At 43.8% G+C, this 24758-nt stretch overlaps 1 protein-coding gene across 3 annotated transcripts in view; it reads left to right on the plus strand.

Moving 5' to 3' along the window:
* LOC126203412 (alpha-tocopherol transfer protein-like) overlaps nt 1-24758 on the plus strand; it is a 341643-nt gene that overhangs the window by 101861 nt on the left and 215024 nt on the right. The gene's annotated exons all lie outside the window — the stretch shown is intronic.

The raw sequence follows: 24758 nt of genomic DNA on the forward strand, positions 1-24758 counted from the left end.
CGGTTACCCTTGACACTGCATCACAGACAGGAATGCCTGCGGTGGTGTACTCAACGACGAACCTGGGTGCACCAGTGGCAAAACGTCATTTTTTCGGATGAATCCAGGTTCTGTTTACAGCATCATGATGGTCGCATTCGTGTTTCGCGACATCGCGGTGAACGCACATTGGAAGCGTGTATTCGTCATCGCCATACTGGCGTATCACCTCGTGTGATGGTGTGGGGTGCCATTGGTTACACGTCTAGGTCGCCTCTTGTTCGCATTGACGGCACTTTGAACAGTGGACGTTACATTTCAGATGTGTTACGACCCGTGGCTCTACCCTTCATTCGATCTCTGCGAAACCCTACATTTCAGCAGCATAATGCACGACCGCATGTTGTAGGTCCTGTACGGGCCTTTCTGGATACAGAAAATGTTCGACTGCTGCCCTGGCCAACACATTCTCCAGACCTCTCACACATTGAAAACGTGTGGTCAATGGTGGCCGAGCAACTGGCTCGTCACAATACGGCAGTCACTACTCTTGATGAACTGTGGTATCGTGTTGAAGCTGCATGGGCAGGTGTACCTGTACACGCCATCCAAGCTCTGTTTGACTCAATGTCCAGGCGTATCGAGGCCGTTATTACGGGCAGAGGTGATTGTTCTGGGTAGTGATTTATTAGGATCTATGTACCCAAACTGCGTGAAAATGTAATCACATGTGAGTTCTAGTATAATATATTTGTCCAATGAATACTCGTTTATCATCTGCATTTCTTCTTGGTGTAGCAATTTTAATGGCCAGTAGTGTAAGTGGGACCATGAATTCTAGTGATGCTGCTAATCCTTCCCCTAATGTTCATCCCTTCAATGTGGCACTCTTCTCAGCGATAGTAGACTTGACGGAGTCCTTGGTTGTACCAATCTGCGTTTTGGCTGTTCAGGGAACATTCCACCTCGAGAATGACCACGTCGTCACTCTGGAGATGCCTGCCATGGAATGGTTTGTTAATGCCAAAGAAGCAGCACGTGTGACTGTTCTCCAGAATAAACGGGGGCCTTGTCATGGAGCAAAACTCCTATCTATCGAATTGATATGAAACCCTAAAGAGCCCTATACAAGCACCAATCGACCGGCCGACAAATTGGACGCGTGTAGCGTTTTAACCAACAAACCGACTGACTTTTGTTGTCGACTGTCGGTAGGAAATGAGTACCCGGCAAGCAGCCCCCTCCCCCTCTTGTACCACACCACACCACCCGATAAATTGTGCCTTGTAGCGCTGTCATGGCAACTGACCGGCAAAAGTTCACCTTTTGTCACTGCGTGTGGCATTAAATACTATTCTAATACACATGACACTGTGAGGGGGACAAAACTTTAATCACAGTTTCTGGAGAAATTTAAAACCTGCAGATGTATGTGGGACACGTCATATGAAGAATATACCTACAGAGGTGCAAGAAATGAAGCACTTGTTTAATTTTTTAATGAAGCCATAATGGTTTCATGTGGCACATAGAGTAAAACACACACACACACACACACACACACACACACAGTGTGGTCCATTGATAGTGACTTCGCCAAATATCTCACGAAATAAGCATCAAACGAAAAAACTGCAAAGAACGAAACTCGTCTAGCTTGAAGGGGGAAACCAGATTGCGCTATGGTTGGCCCGTTAGATGGTGCTACCATAGGCCAAACGGATATCAACTGCGTTTTTTTAAACAGGAACCCCCATTTTTTATTACATATTCGTGTAGTAAGTAAAGAAATATGAATGTTTTCGTTCGACCACTTCTTTCGCTTTGTGATAGATGGCGCTGTAATAGTCGCAAACGTATAAGTACGTGGTATCAAGCAACATTCCGCCAGTGCGGACGGTATTTGCTTCGTGATACATTACCCGTGTTAAAATGGACCGTTTACCAATTGCGGAAAAGGTCGATAGCGTGTTGATGTATGGCTATTGTGATAAAAATGTCCAACGGGCGTGTGCTACGTATGCTGCTCGGTATCCTGGACGACAACATCCAAGTGTCCGGACCGTTCGCCGGTTAGTTACGTTATTTAAGGAAACAGGAAGTGTTCAGCAACGTGTGAAACGTCAACCATGACCCGCAACAAATGATGGTGCCCAAGTAGGCGTTTTAGCTGCTGTCGCGGCTAATCCGCACATCAGTAGCAGACAAATTGCGCGAGAATCGGGAATCTCAAAAACGTCGGTTTTCAGAATGCTACATCAACATCGATTGCACCCGTACCATATTTCTATTCATCAGGAATTGCATGGCGACGACTTTTAACGTCGTGTACAGTTCTGCCACTGGGCACATGAGAAATTACGGGACGATAACAGATTTTTTGTACGCGTTCTATTTAGCGACGAAGCGTCATTCACCAACAGCGGTAACGTAAATCGGCGTAATATGCACTATTGGGCAAAGGAAAATCCACGATGGCTGCGACAAGTGGAACATAAGCGACCTTGGCTGGTTAATGTATGGTGCGGCATTATGGGAGGAAGGATAATTGGCCCCCATTTTATCGATGGCAGTGTAAATGGTGCAATGTATGCTGTTTTTCCTACGTAATGTTCTGCCGATATTACTACAAGATGTATCACTGCATGACAGAATGGCGATGTACTTCCAACATGATGGATGTCTGGCACATAGCTCGCGTGCGGTTGAAGCAGTATTGAATAGTATACTTCATGACAGGTGGATTGGTCGTCGAAGCACCATACCATGGCCCGCACGTTCACCTAATCTGACGTCCCCGGATTTCTTTATGTGGGGAAAGTTGAAGGATATTTGCTATCGTGATCCACCGACAACGCCTGACAACATGCGTCAACGCATTGTCAATGCATGTGCGAACATTACGGGAGGCGAACTACTCACTGTTGAGAGGAATGTCGTTACACGTATTGCCAAATGCATTGAGGATGGCGGACATCATTTTGAGCATTTATTGCATTAATGTTGTATTTACAGGTAATCACGCTGTAACAGCATGCGTTGTCAGAAATGATATGTTCACAAAGGTACATGTATCACATTGGAACATCCGAAATAAAATGTTCAAACGTAGTTACGTTCTGTATTTTAATTTAAAAAACCTACCTGTTATCAACTGTTCGTCTAAAATTGTGAGCCATATGTTTGTGACTATTACAGCGCCATCTATCACAAAGCGAAAAAAGTGGTCCAACTAAAACATTCATATATCTTTACGTACTACACGAATATGTAATAGAAAATGGGGGTTCCTATTTCAAAAAAACGCAGTTGATATCCGTTTGACCTACGGCGGCGCCATCTAGCGGCCAACCATAGCGCCATCTAGTTTCCCCCTTCAAGCTAGACAAGTTTCGTTCTTTGTAGTTTTTTCGTTTGTCGCTTTTTTCGTGAGAGATTTGGCCTGGTCACGATCAATGGACCATCCTGTATACCGGGTGTTTGGGGAGAAAAGGTCAATATTTTAAATAGTGATAGTAGAGGGTGATTCAAAAAGAATACCACAACTTTAGGAATTTAAAACTCTGCAACGACAAAAGGCAGAGCTAAGCACTATCTGTCGGCGAATTAAGGGCGCTATAAAGTTTCATTTAGTTGTACATTTGTTCGCTTGAGGCGCTGTTGACTAGGCGTCAGCGTCAGTTGATGCTAAGATGGCGACTGCTCAACAGTAAGCTTTTTGTGTTATTGAGTACGGCAGAAGTGAATCGACCAGCCACCATTGATGATTTGAAACGAGAAATAACAGCAGCTATCCAAACTGTTACGCCTGATATGCTACAGAGAGTGTGGAACGAGTTGGAGTATCGGGTTGATATTGCTCGAGTGTCTGGAGGGGGCCATATTGAACATCTCTGAACTTGTTTTTGAGTGAAAAAAAACCTTTTTAAATACTCTTTGTAATGATGTATAACAGAAGGTTATATTATGTTTCTTTCATTAAATACACATTTTTAAAGTTGTGGTATTCTTTTTGAATCACCCTGTATAAGTAATTCTGAACATTAATGTTACATGAACATAGGTCCGCAAATGCTTCGTTAGGGAGGTATGGGTGCTGAAAGGAACATTAATTCTGCAAAATTGATGTGAACAACGTAAACGTATACGCAATACAACTGGACCGTAACGTGATTATCTTGCAAACAATGCACGGTGTACATGCCATGTTTACGCTATACAACCAACGACTTATTGAGTCATGTCATGTCGAGTTGTTGCCAGAAAAAGGAGGCCCGACGCGATATTAGGAGACATCCCTTAACTTTTGCCACCTCAGTGCACTTTCTGAAGGCCCAGCGTATAATGCAAGACGGTCTCCTGACGTACCTTACGCGGTGGCTATTCGGCTATTGCCATCAGCAATAAGTTCTACAGATCTTTCACAAAATGAAAGCACGTGATCATGGGTTGCTGAGAGACTCGCACGCCCCCCACTCGCCAACCACTGGAGTTGGATCAGTACGGGATGCCACACCCGTATCGATACTCCAAACTCAATTTGCTGGGACGTGCAGCTGCGTTACAGCTGTTATCGCCACCAGAGGGCCAGCTCTGAGAACTAAATATCGCACACTGTATAGCCCATATCACCTATGAACTTACCAATTATGTACGCTTCCTACTATACCGTTCCCGCACGTCAAACTTCTTTATTTACTATCCTTCCTGGTGTTGTCATTTTAATAGTCAGCAGTGTGGTCAGACTAGTAACAGCTGTAACAGGAGAAGTAACAGCCTTAGCAGGAGAAACGACAGTTTATGTTTGTTCGTTAAAAGTAAAATAATAAACTAAGCTGCAGCCAGGTAGGTTTAAGATGCGGGCACAGATAGCAATGGACGTGGATATAATGGATGAGAGAGGGACAGAGAGACGTACGTGGTAGAAGACAAGTGCCGAAGAGAGGGCGAACGGAAATGGCGTTAAGAAGAAACGAAAATAGAAAAAAAAAAGTTTAACTGGGAGTAAGAGTGGAGAATTCGTTTCACTCTTTGGCAAAGAGAAATGGTTATTATGTTAATTTTTAGGGGAAATTTCTGAGTTTGACAAAAACAACTTATAGAGCTTTTTCTTAACTGCTCTACCCTGTTATGGGTAAAAAATTTCAAGTAGCTTGTTCCAGAGTCGAACAGCAACAATGGAGTATTTCGCGAGTGCTTTTGTTGCTATGAACGGCCACATTTAGGATACTTGAAAACTGAAACTTTGTGTTGTGATTTTGATAAGGTAGTAGGTACATGATAATGTGATGCGAGATGCGTCCTGAGGAACCGACAGAGTACACGTAACGATGGCAGTTTCACTAACTTGCGTCCGAAACGATCCTAATTGGGCGTTTCAAGCAATGACATGGCCAAAAACATCAATGTTGCAGGTGTAGAATACTCTTGTAGTGATTACTCTTCTAGACTACTCTTGTCGTGTTGGATGACGCTGCAATAGTGCATGTTCGGCAGAATGAGTGATTGCACCTATGGAAATAGGTTCCGAAAGCTCTGTAGGGCAAATAGGCCAGCGAAACTCGTCCTGCACATGATGATATTATTATTCGCCCAAGTGAGGTGCTGATACAATGGTGCATCCAAGTTCTTCTGGTGCCATATTGGGAGCCGGCCGAGAAGTATGGAGAACAATTTTTCACGAATTCAGGAGTAACTAATTTCTGATGAGGAACTAAAATTATTTTGGCGCTCTTCACTTTTGTTTTAAGTATCACATTTTGTACTCACCTGAACGCTGATTACCAGCTGGATGATTGAAATGTTCATATTCCACGGCTCTGGTACTAAGGTTCGAGTTAATAACTCGTTGACGGAGAGGATACTGGAGAGATGCACATCTTCGGATAGGGGAAGGAAATCGAAGTGTTCAGAGGAATCATCTTGGTATTTGCCTTATGCGATTTAGGTAACCCCTAAGAAACCTAAATATGGGTGCCCGAACAGATATTTGAACAGTGGTTCTTCCAAAAGCGATGACGCTACGCCAGCTAACCCCGGTGCGGGAGTGAACAGAATGGAGTTAGCACTCTTGAAGTACTGTCAGAATTAGTAATTTCTTTGCGCTTTCCAGGTCTGTAGCGCACCTCGCTAACGCGCTATTGTACACTGGCTCTCGACTTGGAGATAACCGGTTTCAATCATGGTGTAGGAAGAAATTTTCTCTTCGAGTGTTTTGTCGAAAAGGGAAGGAGAGCTGCGGTCATAAAATTTCCGATAACGAGGTTTCATGCGAATAAGCGGCTTATAATCAAATAGCATGCCTATGACGGACGTATCGTGGCAGTTGTGGGGCTGGCTTTGTGATTTCCTTACATAAAGCTCACATACTTCGTAGTAATTCACGGAAAATGAGCGGGTAAAACAGAAGTGATATCTTGCGATCCCAAAGGAAGTGTCATGGGCCTTCTGCTGTCGCTGATCTACGTAAATGATTTAGGAGACAATCTGAGCAGCACTCTTAGATTGTCTGCAGATGGTGGAGTCATTTACCTTCTCGTAAAGTCATCAGAAGATCAAACCCAAGAGACAAATGATTTAGACAAGACATCTGTATGGTGAGAAAAGAAGAAATTGACTCTAAATGCCGGCCGTTGTTGCCGAGCGGTCCTAGGCGCTTCAGTCAGGAACCGCGCTGCTGCTACGGTCACAGGTTCAACTGCTGCCTCGGGCATGGATGTGTGTGCCCTTAGGTTAGTTAGGTTTAAGTAGTTCTACGTCTAGGGAACTGATGAGCTCCGATGTTAAGTCCCATTTGAACCATTTGACTCTAAATAATAAAAGCGTGAGGTCTCCAGATAAGTTCTAAAAGAAATCCATTGAATTTCGGTTACATAATAAATTATACAAATCTAAACTTAAATTGGAAAGCTGTGGGTAAGGCGAACAAAAGACTGCGTTTTATTGTCAGATTGCCAGAACACTTAGAAGATGCAACATATCCACTAAAGGACTGCTTGCACTACGCTCGACCGTCCTCTGCTAGAGTACTGCTGTGAGTTATAGGATATTTACCAGTGGAATTGAGGGAGGACATTGTAAAAGTTCAAAGAATGGCGGCTCGTTTTGTACTGCCACAAAATAAGAGAGAGTGTCACAGATATGACGCTCGATTGAGGTGGCAACCCGTAAAACATAGGCCTTTTTTGATGTGCCGAGGTCTTTTCACGAAATTTTAATCTCCAATTTGCTCCATCGAATGCCAAAATATTTGGTTGACGCCCAACTACATAAGTAGAAATAATTGTCGTAATAAAATACGAGAAATGACAGCTCACACGAAGAGATTGAAGTGTTCGTTTCTTCCATGTGCTTTTTGAGAGCAGAACGGTAGAGAGAGAGCGTGGAGGTGGTTCGCTGAAACCTCTGTGAGGTACTTAAGTGTCATTTAGACATAGCTATAGCTTTAGTCCTGGATTAAAGTCCTAACCTCACCACTCTGGCTAATGGAATGAGGGCGTGCGGAACAGTAGATGGCAATCCAGCAGCCGGACGTGGACGATGAACTCGACGGCACTCTCGCTACTATTCGACAAAGCCGTCTTCACACGGAACGTGCGTCTCTCCGTGATGCACGCCAGACGTGGTGTAGTCGTGGTTGCTGCACGCTCTCAAACGTTCTCTTCATTGTCATATGCGACCTCAACACCCTCCAGTTGAGGTCTGGCATCTAGCTCGTAAATCACAAAAGTTGTTTGCGAAAACAAACGCGCATAAAATAGTAGTTTTTAGGAACGAGTCTCTTTTCGCAATTTCCTTTGAATGGAAGAGGAAATATTTTCGAACCTACTCACCATAATTAAAAAAGATATTTACCGATAAGATTCCAATATGAGGCAGTCTACAGAAACAAAAAGGCATCTAGCGGTCTGGCGCAGTGGTTAGCACACTGGACCCGCATACGGGAGGACGACGGTTCAAATCCGCGTCCGACCATCCTGATTTAGGTTTTTCGTGATTTCTCTAAATCGCTTCAGCCAAATGCGAGGATGATCCCTTTGAATGGGCACGGCCGACTTCCTTCCCTATCCGATGGGAATGACGACCTCGCCGTTTGGTCCCCTCCCCCCAATCAACAAACCAAACATTTTAGACAACGTTTCATAAGTGTGTAGCTTGTGTTTACTTTCTGATATACACTGGCAGTCACGTAAAGATTTCTGGCCACGAGGGAACATTCCAGCAAGAATTGCAACAGACACATTATTTATAATAAGTAACGTCGACTAGTGCAGGCAATACTTGCATGAAATCACTAAGAAAGTCCCAGAATCTTTTAGAAAACAAAAGGAGAAAAGAAGTTTAGATGTTAACCTCCTACTTCTTGCTTCTCAGCTCACAACGCTGTCAACTAACCTGTGACTTGAACATGGCAGCCAGGTCTCCGTATGTGGTAGAAAATTGTCTAAAGACTGTATCTACAAATGTCATTATTTGACATTTAACTACGACAAACTGTATCAAAAGGACGAGATTTGATAGCTCACCATTGTGCCGTAGCATTGAAACGGTGTACTTCCATAGCACACAGTTATAACATTAAAAACATCAAATACAGGAAGCCCTAACTACCGACATGTAGTTTCTAGTCAATTTATCATAACAAATCGTAGCTAAAATTGCGTGTTTCAAGAGACCCTCGCCGTCCGCTGTGGCCGAGCGGTTCTTGGCGCTTCAGTCCGCAACCGCGCTGCTGCTACGCTCCCAGGTTCGAATCCTGCCTCGGGCATGGATGTCTGTGATGTCCTTAGGTTAGTTAGGTTTAAGTAGTTCTAAGTTCTAAAGGGGACTGATGACCTCAGATGTTAAGTCCCGTAGTGCTTAGGGCCATTTGAACCATTTGAGAGACACTCAATTTTCTAATGCTTTTAAACAGGTTATCTCCACAATCACGTACTCTTTGATAAAGAAAATCCACCAAATACATAGTTTAGCTCAACACGGTATGGCGCGTCCTGAGTTCTGCTTGCGACGTAAAACGATGTCGCATCTCATTGATCACGTTTCTCACCACGAGACACAATCCGGACTTGCCACATTCTTTATTTCACGCTCCGCATTGGGGTGGAACGTAGAATTCCATGCTGTGACGTCACGAGCTCCTCATCCATGTGCATTTCCACATAGCGTGGCAGGATGGCTTAAGTGTAAGCTGTGTATCGGAATCGGGTTACATTCTCTCACTTCCCTGATCGTCAACAAGCCGAACGTGACACTAAACTACACACACACACACACACACACACACACACACACAATTAGAGTCAGATACATAGTTAGGACACGTTCCATGCAAACCGCCCACGTCATCTGCAAAGGCCTGCACCAGGCTTGTCTATGATAGTCCCTTTTCAGTCTATCTCAGTTAGAAAGTGTAATTTTTTTCCCGTCTCGTGACATACGGATCGTCCAACTTGTACGGGTCCCCAATTGCAGCACAGATTATTCTCTATCAAATATCTTCTCTGTGGACAATAATGCGTATGGAGCTGTCATCGGACAACAAACTTCATCTTCAAATTTCTAGGTCGCACTTTTTAATCGGAAAAATTTGTAAGCGACTGTGCTTATGTTGAACTAAACGTCCGCGAGGATGTGAAATTTGTTTATCCTGTATTATCTGTAGTTACCACGAGCTTGCGTTATCGCTCGTCTTGCTTATCACTCACTGCTTGTATCTGGGCTCCGAAATCCTGTTATCGTAAAACAATATACCAACACTGTTTCTGTTTTATCATGTAAACTCTCTGATATCGAGTTTGGAAACGCGATTTTAGCCACGGATTTTGCTTCCACAACTGAATTCGCTCCCATACAAAAGCTTTTGAAACCTGCTGAGGTTGTCAGGTTCCCACTAGCATTTAAAAATGACAACCAACACGTACGGAGTGATTCTCTGTGCAACGAAAGAGAAGAAGGAATATTAAACGGAGCGCGAAATCGTCCACCTTCTACATTTAACTCGAGAGCAACAGTTACAATGCTCACAAAAACCGAAACAGAATAGCTGGTTGCCAGAGGTCATTCGTGTCTAACTATCCAGATGATGTGACGATAGCCCGATGTTGGACTGCGAGTGAATGTGAGGCCAGGGATACCCGCCGTCGTGGTTCAGGTCGACCTCTCCTGTGTACCGGAAGAGAGGATCGCCGTATTGGGCACCAAGCGCGTCGCAACACCTCCTCGCCTGTGGATGTCATTCAAGAACAAGTAATGGGCTTCCTGCAACATTCTCTTCCAACGTTTGCCATTCATCGCAGACCAGCAGCAGCGAATTAGGGAATTACCGTCCCGTGCTGAGAGTGCCGTTAACACCACAATACAAACGGCTGCCTTTGCAATGGTGCCATGACTGGGAAGCATGGAATGCTGGCGAACGGCGAACGGCAGCGCTTAATCGTTGACCACCACTACCCCGGATGTCCACAGTCGTGGACCTGGGCAGAGGTCACACACTTCCATTGTTTTGGAGAGGAACAAGCGTCTTGGTGTGGGGGTGGGATATGTGAAAACGGCACCCAGCGGAATCTTCACCCAACCAGAAATCTGTAAAATTTACAACCAGTATACCTGGAATCTACCTGCTCACTACGTCACAGCCTATCTCCACCCCGAGCCCTCGCTCACTCCCTCCCTACGCCCACAGTGGGATGTTCCGGAATCCACACTGTTTGACATGGAGCAGGTGCTTTTCTTCTAGACACATCATTACGTTTGAGCTCAAAATATATGGTAAGATTCTACAACAAACGGATCTCAAGGACACTGAACGTCAATTTTGGGTTTCACGTATGTACGTCGCTTGTAAACGGGTATGGCCTGTACTTTCTTCCAACTACTGGCACTGTTGTTTGTTCAAGCCGTGTGGACGCCATCATGTAGATGACCAACGTAAACAAAATGTCCTACTGCCGGAAGAAGGGCAAGAGCGCCACTAATAGTCTGCTTAAGATATTCCCTCTGACATAAGCATATGGCACTGGTTTTAAAGCTTATATCATGCCTCTCATTCTTTTATGACGCATACTCTGTCCTAACAAGAAAAACTGTTATGCATTGTCAACTTGAAAGTTTTTTTTTTCCTTTTTTACTAAGTTATGACGTTACGTACGTTGTGATTAACACTCCGTTGTTTTAAAGTGCATCTTACTTAATATACAATTTTACAGTGCTCATGTATTTTCCCCTTCGCAATAACGACAATTATATGCGGAATTATCGTTAGCCTCACATAATTCTCGCACCACTGCAAAGATGAGTAATCTAGATATTAGTGTCAGTGGTGTTGAGAAACAGCTGTAATCGCTAAAATTCAACAAAGTTTCAGTACTCGATGGAATCATTATCATATTCTACAGCAGATTTCCATCTGAGTTAGCGCCTCTTTTAACCATAATTTGTCGTAGACTCCTCGGACGTAAAATAGTGCCCACTAGTTGGAAGAAAGCACAGGTCACACCCGTCTACAAGAAGCGTACAGGCGTGAACCACGACATCCTTGAAATCCATTTGCTGTAGAATCTTAGCACGCATGTTGAGCTCAAACGTAGTGAGGTATGTAGAAGAAAAAGACCTTCTTCATGTCAAACAGTGTGAATTCCGAAAACATCACCAATGTGGAACTCAACATGCAGTTTTTTCATGTGACTTCCGGAAAGGCATAGATCAAGGCTCTTAGGTAGATACAGTGTTTCTCGATTTCCTAAAAGCATTTGACTCAGTACCACATCTGCGGTTACTATCAAAAGTACGATCGTATCAAGCGAAATTTGTGATTGGATTCAAGGTTTTTTGGTAGGGAGGAAGCGGCAATTTATCTTGGATAGAGTCGTCGATATATGTAGGGGTAACTTCAGGTGTGTCCCAGGAAAGTGTGTTGGGTCGTTTGCTCTTCACGTTGAATACTAATGACCTTGAGGACAATATCAATAATAATCTCAGACTTTTTGCAGATGGTGAAGTCACGTCTAATGAAGTATGGTAAGAACGAAGCTGCACAAATATCCCGTTAGAACTTGATAAGATTTCCAAGTGATGAAAAGATAGGCAACTTGTTTTAAACGTTCTGAAATGTAAAATCGTGCCTTCACAATCGAAAACCACTTGGTATCCTATGACTACAATATCAACGAGTCGTAACTGGTATTGGTCAACTCATACAAATACCTAGGCGTAGCAATTTGTAGGGATATGAAATGTAACGATCTCATAGACTCAGCAGATTGCACACTTTGGTTAATAGGTAGAATATTAGGGGAATGCAATCCGTTTACAAAGGACATTGCTTGCAAAAAAAATGGTGTAGCCCGTCCTAGAATATTGCTCAAGTGTGTGGGATCCATACCAAATTGAGTAACAGGAGATATTGAACCCATACAGAGAACGGCAACACTAACAGTCACAGGTTTGTTTGACCCATGGAAGAATATCATAGAGATTCTGAGGAAATTGAACTAGCAGACGGTCGAAGATCAGGCAAATTATCCCGAGAGAGCCTACTCCATAAATTTCAAGAACCAGCTCTAAATAATAACTCCAGGAATATACTAAAACCCGCCCTACGCATCGGTCCGGTAGGGATAGCGTGGACGAGTTCAGACTAATTACAGCGACCTCTGAGCCGCTTCAGCGATCATTCTTCCCGTGATCGATAAGTGGATGAAATGTTAAAAAAACCTTAATAACTGCTACAATCTGGAGTACCCTCTGTCATGCACTTCACAGCAGTTTTCACAGCATTAGTGTAGACATAGAATTATTGTTATAAAGAAAATTGTTTCATATTTTAAGCTACATATAGTGGACGCGTGCACGTAGTGCTAGCAGTGGAAGAAGCTGCGTACAACTCATGACACCTATACCGGGCGAACACCACCGCTAAAATTTTGGAGGTTGTTCGGAATATTTTCTGGGTATTTTGTTATAACGGACCCGTAGTCTCTTATAGAGTAGTAATGTCAGTATGGTTTACTTGGGTTGTTACCTGAATTATCTCTATTTCTGTGAAAATACGTCAATTACAGTGGAAAAACCTGTAATACACAATCTTCAAAACATAGTAGCACGAAAAGATCCGGAAATTCGGGGGTTCGTATGTACAGATGCTAAACCATTGTTATGTTACAGCCGTCGCTGCGAGAACAGCTGAGCATATCGTCGTTGTGGCGTTTTTCCATTGCATTCAGTTAAACCACAGACGAGACGCATATCAGCCGTTTCTTTCAGTAAAACTACCCGTACTGGTGTGTATCAGTGTTAATGTACAACTGAAAGAGCCGCAAAAAAACAAATCCGAGACAGAACTGAGTAATAATGAATACAAGCTTGAGGACCAGGAGTACAGTGGGCATAACTATTGTCAACAGCAATTACTGTGAGTGAATGGAACAGGTCTGCTTCCAAACAAGACACAGAGCGCACATCGTCGACATTTTCATTGTTGTGCATATATTCGTAATCCAATACTGATACAACGTCCAAGAAATCAAACGAAATGTAATTATTTCTTAATGAACCAACGGGGACCACGGGTTCCTCATAACAAAATACTCGGAAAATACCCGAGAATAGCCTCCGAAATATTGTCCGTGGAATTCTGCTCCACCCTATATACACGCATAATTGCCTTTTTGTTAGAATCAGAATCTACCTTAGGTACATTACAAGTACCGTATGCTGATCCACAGGAACAGACCATATCGAGGAGAAGAGATACTATTTAAAAAAGTGGCTGTAATTCGGTTTTAATGTTTCCGATTGGTTTTTGAAGATGTGATCGAAAGCAAAAAGAAACTTATTGGATCCGACAGAAAATCAGGAAAATTGTATAGGCATTACAGTTCTTCTTCGAGCATCTCCAGTCCTGTTAATCAGCCCAACCGGTTAAGGGCCCTCGGATCTTCTAACTGCCAGGCAAGTTATGGAGTTGGGACGGGGGGATCAGTGGACTCTTCCCTGCCCTTTTCTGGCTGTAAATTTCATTAGGTACAGATTTTAGCGGGTGCAGTTTACGGGAGCCCCGGTCACAACTTCAGGTCACATCTGGTAGTGATTGAGGGAACTCTGACTGCATAATGGCACATCACGGGCATAGTGTATTCTCAAGTGATACCTCTCACGCAACAATATAGTGGTAGCAGTCTTCAAAAGGACAATGCTCGCTTGCACATTGTAGATGTCTGTATCAACTATCTGCGTACCCAGTAGTGGAGCCGACTCGAACGGAACTACGTCCTAGTGCCAGTATTCAGGATATCAAGTCCCAGTTACAACAGCTTTGCGCCAGCTTGCTTAAGTTATAGGATACAGTGGCTTTATGACACTCTTCCCTATCGAATCAGAGCATCCATGCAGATGGGATGCAGTTTCGCACTAAGAAGTCGGCTTATACTGCCAAGTTCATTGTAAACTTGACTCTACTTTGTTATCAGGCATATCCTGTGACGGTGACTGAAAATATTATGTTATACATCTTCTGCCGGTGGCTCTATTGGCTGAAGTATCTTTTTTAAAAAATACTTCGCAGCTAGTCCATTCGTTTACGTTTGGCGAATTTAAAACAAAAAAACACCAAATTTTTCGAAGTACAAGATGGACATACTTCTCAAATTGGTGCGAGCGAATGAAGCAGTTCTTCAAAATGAAAGACCTGACGGCTGCAGCATAAAAACCGAGATGATGTACAGTGTCCCGTTTCGGTCATTATTTTTTTGTGTTTTTCCGTTCAGTTCGAATTTAAAAATAAAATTCATCAAATATATGCTAAGTAACACGTCTAATTGTCATTTTTTATGAAAATACATGTCATCTGCTTTCTAACTGTATATTGCATACAAAAATCCAGTTTTCACTGAAAGCAAAAATTCTTAATTACGTATCTTTTATAAAAGTTAATCAAGATGGTGTAACTAAAAACTATGATTTTAAAGTTGTTTTGTATTCTACACTTCATTTAAACGCTAGCAGAACATGCCCCTTTGTTTAAAAATTTCATTCCATCTGCATTCGATTCCAGGGTCCTTAACCAGTAGCAAGCACGCTGCCACAAAGCTACATTGCTTTCAAAATGTTATTTATTTTAGCATATTAAATCTGGTCGGCGAACTTAGAAGTGGATTTGCTCGCGATTTTTTGACAGTTGATTCGAACAGCTTCGGGAGAGCTACATTTCAGTTTTGAACTTGACGTACCGTAAATGTAAAATATTTCAAAAATCCTTTTGTCGTGTGGCGTCAGAGAAAAATAAGCAATGTGGTCACATGTAAAGGCACATTTTAATCCTATTCCTGGTAAGTGTGGTTCATAAATCAATAAACCTTCTGCGGCCATCTTATGTATAGGGTGCGGTATCGACGCCTTGAGTCTGTCTCAGCACAACGAAACGCGCCGCCATCTTAATACCTTACGCTTATAAAACCTTGGCCATTTCTCGAAAACTGGCGTGAGCCATGGTCAAATTTAACCACGTTGAACGCCCTCGTTTCACTCTGACTGTGGTCGGTGCAACAGAATTTTACGTTGAAGAGGGTTAAATGCTGGATTTGTCGCGGTTAACTTTTAATAGATGTCGGTGGACTCCGCCGTTTGCGTAGCTGAGAAAAAGGAATTTCAAACTGCCGGTTAGTTCGGTGAACTAGGTAGTAGTATGCGTTCCTGTAAAGGCCCCTGTAAACGATCGGACTTGCTTGTCAGATTCACTGTTTGCTATCCACTGCTATCCACGGGTTTTTCAAACAAGAGCGCAGACGTACCAACCACGTTCCCCAAATTTAACCTCACTCTGGAAGCAGTTAACACGCTGTGTATATCATGTCACAAAGTATTTTAACACTAGTGTGCAATTTGCGAGATACAATCCTGGATACAAACTTTAAATCTCCGAAATCTGCTCCTATTGCCAGATATCTCAAAACTATAGATAACAGTCTGGCAAGCAACTGGCTATTGTTTAACAAACGCACACGTAGACAGTAAAACTTATCTGTCAATTCGGCCGCCAATAAAAATTTCTCTCAAACACGCCAAACAGTCCACGTTCCACAAATCTAAAACGTCAAGCAATCAGCACACTGCCAAATAATTTGACAGACACGTGAAGTTTGACAGACTGTTCGATCGTTGCCGGGGGCCTTTAAACTGTGGTTACTAATAAGCACTGCGCTTTTTGTACAATGAGAAACAGCAATTGGGCCGAGAACGCTTGTGTAATTGTGAAAATTGCCCGTATGAGTACATTAAGGCTACACGGAAGAGTTTCGTGGAATGACTGAAGACTTTTGGCCAGGTAGAGCAATCGAACACCAGTGAAATTAAATTTGAAATCATTGCAGACATGTATCTGTATCCTTAGCCAGATTTCGAAGCACCCAGAGGTAGCAGGGCTAAAGCTTTCACCATATGTGTGACAAAAGCTTTCCTGCAGTAGGAAAGTGACCGGAAGTGTACAGTTACAATGTTCGCGTAGTTTTCTTTCCATTGCTGGCGACCTGACATACAATGGTGGCGAAGTCGCTTTACGGATCACAAACTGTAGAGAATGTTCCCAGGAAACAACGGGCAAGAGATTTGGACTGTGCGAAAGTTCTGTAGCGAGCATAGCATTTCCGTGGGCTGGTTTTGTCTGCCTTTCGCATTACCTTTCCTGTCAGACGAAATTCATTTGCAGCACGCAGAATCTTTTCACATCTCACAATCAGATATACACTTTATATGAGGTAATGCTGAGTTGTGTCTACCAGTATTTGATCATTTCACAGACTGATAGTCTCGATCACATTATTGAATCAAATGCAAATTGCGTCATTTTGATCTGTAGTAGCTCTACCATTGTGGATACAGTTATGTCGTTATTATGTTTTATCTGAAGTCAGCAATCTTTGGCCTATGGTGATGTGCGCTACCATGTGGCTTCATATTCTGCGTAATTCGCTTTGTGCGTAGATCTAGCATTGTTGAGTGCGTCGGAAAATATTGTAGCTTTATGAATCTATAAATTAGTTTCCTTTGGTTGTCAAACTGTTCACCCTTGGCTTCCGAAAGACATGTGACGCAGTTCTCCGTTATTGCCTAATGAATAAAATGCAAGCGTACTTAATATCAGACCATTTTAGTGATTGAACTGAAGAGTTCGTATCAAACATTATGTTGTCCTAACGGAGAGAAATCTTCAAATGTAAAAGTAACTTTGGGGGTAACAAGTTGAGCGTTGAAAGATTCATTTATACACAATGATCAGCCACGTAAAGACAAATTCCCCTCATTCCGGTATTTATAAATTAACATGCGCTCAATGCCCTTTCTTACATTGGGCAGATTGGCTGTATGTTAAGAACGAGATTTCAGGAGCATGTACTCATTAAAAAAGGCGCAAGTAAAAATAATTCTTCGCTAGCTGAACGTTTGAAAGCTATCGGATACATGGAACCCATATTAGAACCGTTCCAAATTTTGCATTGTGCAGCCAAGAGCAAAAATTTGACTTGGGTGGAGGAATTACATACTCAGCGCTATGCAGGACCTCAGCGACTAGTGTCAGACAGGACAAATATACCTTGTTCATTGGCTGTGCAGTATTGTACAACCTCGTCATGTGACTTGAGTCGGGGAATGGTAGGGTGAACAACTTGCTCGTTTTTTCCCGGGATCTCCCATATTGTAGCAATTTTTCTTCAATCCTCCCGGCTCTCTTACTGACCGCCTCTTTCTCCCGTATATTTCGTCAGTGGTCATTGTTATAAAAACTAACCCCGCGAAGTACTGTCGATAGTTCAAGATCCCTGACAGTCAAATCTCGAAACATGTACCTATAATAATCGATACTATTGTTGACTTATAATTTTTTTCTGTTCGTGCTTCTACGGAATGAGGATGCTTTGGTTCAATGAAAGTCCAGGAGTGGAGAAAGAATGTCATAGCTTACACGTCTAGAGCGGTCATGAGAGGTGGAATGTTTACCTGCTTCTCCGTCAGTACTGGCAACCAACGGACGCGATCGCCTCGTGCCGATGAGTAGCTGTGGTGTAAATATGGCACAGGAGTAACAAGGGTTCTCGGAAACGAATTATAGAGACATTCACGTTTAAACACACTCGTTACATTATTTACTTCTCAACTGACTCACACAAGCTTACTGTGTGTTGTGTGCCACTGCAATCAATTATATTTTATAGAAATTCGTAATCGAAAAGAAAAAGAAGTGAAGGCATCCTCAAATAGTTTTATAATGGCAGCATGGTCATTAAAAACGTTGCAGGTGAGCTAGCAGTAATTTTTCGTACTGTCAAACACTAAATCAGTATGGAAATATAGACCGTGGAAAAAATTATGAAAGGAGTTCTACATGATTCTAATTCGGCTAAGATGAAGACATGTGGTCGAACTAAAGCAGAAGCAATTGTGAAAAAGGTTTTGGCTCCAAGAAGTGTTCAGAACTTCATTGATGTCTTACTAGATCCAGCTATATCAAGCAACTTTTTCTCTATTGCAGCCGATGCCTCCAACCACAAAAACAGACAGATGTTCCCTCTAATTTGAGGTATTTTGATCCTGAAAAGATAATAAGAAATACTTAAAGACTTCATTGAACAGGCTTATGTGACAACTTATGGTGTGCACAGCCTGATCAAGACTCCACTAAATTTTCATAATTTACATATAAATTACAGGAAGCACAGTTTTGTGTTCAAACTGCTTGAAGAAGAAGACAAGCATTTTGTGAAACCAAACGCTTAGATCACATACTGCATAATTCAATAATATGTGCATGTGATGCATTAGATGTAGGTACTGAAATGCTAGCCTTGAAAATATATGGATATTTGTCTTTATCACCCGTACTAAGAAAATGCTATTTAGTCGTACGGCTGAAATTCATTGCTATCGAATCTCCCTTAAACCTCCCATAAAATCATTGACAGATGTTGCTCATCTCCCTTAAAACCATAATCAAATGTTGGCCGCCCTAGGAAACAGGTTTTCTTGCAGAAATACAAGATTCACACGGACAATGTGACGACATTGGGAGCACCATGGACCAAGTTGGCGACCACTGTTGCGGGTTTCCTTGACGCCACAGCAGAGGGAAGTTAGCAGATTGTGGTGCGCTCAACAAGTGAAATCAAAGTCTTTTCATAGGAGTGTACAATATCGCGATAGACGTTTCCCAGTGTGGAGGCTTCGAGGACAACGAATTTTGATAGACTGCATTCCTCAGTGTTATACAGGTCTAGCACTGGGCAAGGTAGTATAAGCTGTCATTGACTACACAACATCAATTCTGGTTCACAGTTGATCTGAACAGCAGCCTGTAACGTTTCTAAAGTGTTAAAACCGGTGGTTGTGCTCTGTCCTGACCTACATCTATTCGGAGTGGATGGGTTTGCCTGTTTGCCCAGATCTTAAGCAGCACAGCACAAGGTATCCATATCTCTCATCCTAGTCCAGCTTGATGCCTAGACAGGTTAGAACAGTTGTTATACCAGAGGGGGCAGTTCTGTGTCCAAAATTTTGCACCATGTATCACCTACAAGTTTAATCATGTATTCTTCGTGCCAACTGTACCAGTGAAAAAATGGTCCTATCAGAGCACAAAAGGGTCGAATGTGCTCCCGCTTAAAAGACTCCTAGCTAGCCGCTGTGGCCGAGCGGTTCTAGGCGCTTCTGTCCGGAACCGCGCTGCTGCTACGGTCGCAGGTTCGAATCCTGCCTCGCGCATGGATATGTGCGTCGTCCTTAGGTAAGTTAGGTTTAAGTAGTTCTAAGACTAGGGGACTGATGACAGATGTTAAGGCCCATAGTGCTTAGAGCCATCTGAACCATTTTCTTAAAAGACTCCTGACTAAACAAAGAGATACCAGTTGCCTCACTATGACTGAAAAGTGGGGTACCAGCTGCCTCATTGTACTTTCATCAGCATCTTATAAATTTTCTCAAATATTTTGACATGGGAACATATTTGTGTTCATTTTAAAGTGCAGCTCTCTCCCACAAGCTCAGACCACTGTAACTCGCTCAGATATAGCTGTAAGTCTCTCATACCCATCCACAGCTACATGTCCAATCGCACTCACTCATTCGGCGCAACTTGTTGTCATTACCTCTTAGTGTCTTTGTAGCCGTCACTGCCTCCTGTCTCACAGCCACAGTGTCCTTCATTCTGTCCTACTACTACAATCTCCTGTCATTGTCACCGTCTTTCTCTTGCTCTCTCTTATTGTTGCTACCTCATTTATTCCTTCCCACTGCTGTTCTCTCTTCTCACTCTCGTTATCTCTCTCTCTCCCTCCCCCGTTGCTATTGTTATAGACTCTGTCTCTGACCATTAGCTCTCACCCTCTTCCACTTTCTCCTTCTCTTTATTCCTCTCCCACTTGCACCATCTCCTTCATTCTTTCTCTAGCATTGTTCTGTCACTGTCAACTACACTATGTGATCATATTAGACGCATTGTGCTGCCACCTACTGCCAGGATCTCCATATCAGCGACCTCAGTAGTCATTAGACATCGTGAGAGAGCAGAATGGGCGCTCTGCCAATCTCACGGACTTCGAACGTGGTCTGGTGGTTGGGTGTCACTTGCGTCATACGTCTGTACGCAAGCTTTCCACACTCCTAAACATCCCTCGGTCCACTGTTTCCGGTTTGATAGTGAAGTGGAAACGTGAAGGGACACGTACAGTACAAAAGCGTACAGGATCACCTGGTCTATTGACTGACAGACACCCTCGACAGTTGAAGAGGGTCGTAATGTGTAATAGGCAGACATCTATCCAGACCGTCACACAGGAATTGCAAACTGTATCAGAAACCACTGCAAGTACTGTGACAGGCGGCAGGTGAGAAAACTTGGATTTCAAGGTCGAGCGGCTGCTCATAAGCCACACATCACGCCGATAAATGCCAAACGACGCCTCGTTTGGTGGAAGGAGCGTAAACATTGGACGACTGAACTGTGGAAAAACGTTGTGTGGAGTGACGAATCATGGTACACAATGTGGCGTTCCGATGGCAGGGTGTGAATATGGGGAATGCCCGGTGAACGTCATCTTCCAGTGTGTATAACGCCAACAGTAAAATTCAGAGGCGGTGGTGTTATGGTGTGGTCGTGTCTTTCATGGAGGGGGCTTGCACCACTTGTTTTTTGCGTGGCACTATCACGTCAAGGCCTACATTGATGTTTTAAGCACCTTCATGCTTCCCACTGTTGAAGAGCAATTTGGGGATGGCGATTGCATTTTTCAACACGATCGAACACCTGTTCATAATGCACTGCCTGTGGCGGAGTCGTTACACGATGATAACATCCCTGTAATGGACTAACCTGCACAGAGTCCAGACCTGAATGCTATAGAACATATCTGGGATGGTTTGGAACGCCGACTTCGTGCCAAGCCTCACCGATAACATCAATACCTCTCCTCAGTATAGCACTCCGTGAAGAATGGGCTGCGATTCCCCAAGAAACGTTCCAGCACCTGAGTGAACGTATGTATGCGAGAGTGGAAGCTGTCGTCAACGCTAAGGGTGGGCCAACACCAAATTGAATTCCAGCATTACGGATGGAGGGCGTCACGAACTTGTAAGTCATTTTCAGCGAGGTGTCCGGATACTTCTGATCACATAGTGTATGTTCTACTAACACCGCGGCCCCCTCTTTCTCTCACACTGCCAGTTCTCCTTCGCTCTTTCCATACCATTGCCTACTCCCTTCCAGTATTTATTACTCTTCCGTCTCTTCTCCACTGCCACTGTCTCCTTCTCTCCCATCAGAAAAAAGTGCGAATACGTTCACTAGCCAAAATTTTTAGGAAAATTTATCAAGGTGCTGAGGAGGGTAGAATGAAGCAGCTAGAACCTCACTTTTCAGTCAGTCTTTTAAGCAGGGCCATATGCTCCTTTTTTGTGCTCTCACCATAAGAGCATGTTTCCGCTGATTCCCTTTATTCCCAGCTACAGCAGGGCATGTCACTCATATGAAAAGAGCTTTATGGGTCATTAAAATTTTGACAGTTTACTAACGCCTCAGATCGGATATTATGTGCGCAAACATATTGCATGCGTTCCAGTACTACAACTTTGGGTTCCCAGATTCCTTCTTATAATAACTGAGACACTTTACAGCATACTTCTCCGCGCTACGTCACTTAATAATTTACGGTTTCGCCTCACGCCGAATTTTAAATGCGTATTTTACATTTACAAGTGGTGTAACTTTGAACCTCTGTACGTAGCAACTGGACAAAAGATATCAAGAAAATTTTCAAGGTTGTCGAAATCGGTATCTTAGAAATTTCAGCCATTTCATGTGCATACCTGTGATGGAGTCCGCAGTTGGGTTTTGGTATCCAAGAACCATATTTTTGGGGTGTTTCTCGATAATGGATAAAGATTTTTGAAAACGGGAAGATGACACTTCTAGATAAAACCCTATAGAATATACCGTTAAAATTTGAGCAATTTGCTACAGTTATTCATTTAAATATCTGCTGATGACGATGAAAAACGTTTTTTTTGGGTACTCTCAGGAACCGTCCAAGAACTAAATGGAGCCTCCATAAGCCTCTTAAGGCGCATCATAGACCAGATCTAATGCAAAACGAACCAACCGATTTGCTCCATTTGCCTGTTCTGGAAGAAGTGTATAATATCAAAATTTTGATCCTGTACTCTAGGATACTTACAGTAAAATGATCCTTCTGTTGGATATACAGGGTGGTCCATTGATCGTGACCGGGCCGAATATCTCACGAAATAAGCGTCAAACGAAATAACTACAAAGAACGAAACTTGTCTAGCTTAAAGGGGGAAACCAGATAGCGCTGTGGTTGGCCCGCTAAATGGCGCTGCCATAGGTCAAACGGATATCAACTACGTTTTTTTAAATAGGAACCCCCATTTTTTATTACACATTCGTGTAGTACGTAAAGAAATATGAATGTTTTAGTTGGACCACTTTTTTCGCTTTGTGATACACTCCTGGAAATTGAAATAAGAACACCGTGAATTCATTGTCCCAGGAAGGGGAAACTTTATTGACACATTCCTGGGGTCAGATACATCACATGATCACACTGACAGAACCACAGGCATATAGACACAGGCAACAGAGCATGCACAATGTCGGCACTAGTACAGTGTATATCCACCTTTCGCAGCAATGCAGGCTGCTATTCTCCCATGGAGACGATCGTAGAGATGCTGGATGTAGTCCTGTGGAACGGCTTGCCTTGCCATTTCCACCTGGCGCCTCAGTTGGACCAGCGTTCGTGCTGGACGTGCAGACCGCGTGAGACGACGCTTCATCCAGTCCCAAACATGCTCAATGGGGGACAGATCTAGAGATCTTGCTGGCCAGGGTAGTTGACGTACACCTTCTAGAGCACGTTGGGTGGCACGGGATACATGCGGACGTGCATTGTCCTGTTGGAACAGTAAGTTCCCTTGCCGGTCTAGGAATGGTAGAACGATGGGTTCGATGACGGTTTGGATGTACCGTGCACTATTCAGTGTCCCCTCGACGATCACCAGTGGTGTACGGCCAGTGTAGGTGATCGCTCCCCACACCATGATGCCGGGTGTTGGCCCTGTGTGCCTCAGTCGTATGCAGTCCTGATTGTGGCGCTCACCTGCACGGCGCCAAACACGCATACGACCATCATTGGCACCAAGGCAGAAGCGACTTTCATCGCTGAAGACGACACGTCTCCATTCGTCCCTCCATTCACGCCTGTCGGCCTGTCGCGACACCACTGGAGGCGGGCTGCACGATGTTGGGGCGTGAGCGGAAGACGGCCTAACGGTGTGCAGGACCGTAGCCCAGCTTCATGGAGACGGTTGCGAATGGTCCTCGCCGATACCCCAGGAGCAACAGTGTCCCTAATTTGCTGGGAAGTGGCGGTGCGGTCCCCTACGGCACTGCGTAGGATCCTACGGTCTTGGCGTGCATCCGTGCGTCGCTGCGGTCCGGTCCCAGGTCGACGGGCACGTGCACCTTCCGCCGACCACTGGCGGCAACATCGATGTACTGTGGAGACCTCACGCCCCACGTGTTGAGCAATTCGGCGGTACGTCCACCCGGCCTCCCGCATGCCCACTATATGCTCTCGCTCAAAGTCCGTCAACTGCACATACGGTTCACGTCCACGCTGTCGCGGCATGCTACCAGTGTTAAAGACTGCGATGGAGCTCCGTATGCCACGGCAAACTGGCTGACACTGACGGCGACGGTGCACAAATGCTGCGCAGCTAGCGCCATTCGACGGCCAACATCGCGGTTCCTGGTGTGTCCGCTGTGCCGTGCGTGTGATCATTGCTTGTACAGCCCTCTAGCAGTGTCCGGAGCAAGTATGGTGGGTCTGACACACCGGTGTCAATGTGTTCTTTTTTCCATTTCCAGGAGTGTAGATGGCGCTGTAATAGCCACAAGCATATGGCTCACGATTTTAGACGAACAGTTGGTAACAGGTAGGTTTTTTTAAAATTAAAATACAGAACGTAGCCACGTTTGAACATTTTATTTCGGATGTTCCAATGTGATACATGTACCTTTGTGAACTTTTCATTTCTGGGAACGCATGCTGTTACACTATGATTATCTGTAAATTCCACATTAATGCAATGAATGCTCAAAATGATGTCCGTCAACCTCAATGCATTTGGCAATACGTGTAACGACATTCCTCTCAACAGCAAGTAGTTCGCCTTCCGTAATGTTCGCACATGCGTTGACAATGCGCTGACGCATG

The sequence above is a fragment of the Schistocerca nitens genome, chromosome 9 (assembly GCF_023898315.1).
Source record: "Schistocerca nitens isolate TAMUIC-IGC-003100 chromosome 9, iqSchNite1.1, whole genome shotgun sequence".
NCBI lineage: Eukaryota > Metazoa > Arthropoda > Insecta > Orthoptera > Acrididae > Schistocerca > Schistocerca nitens.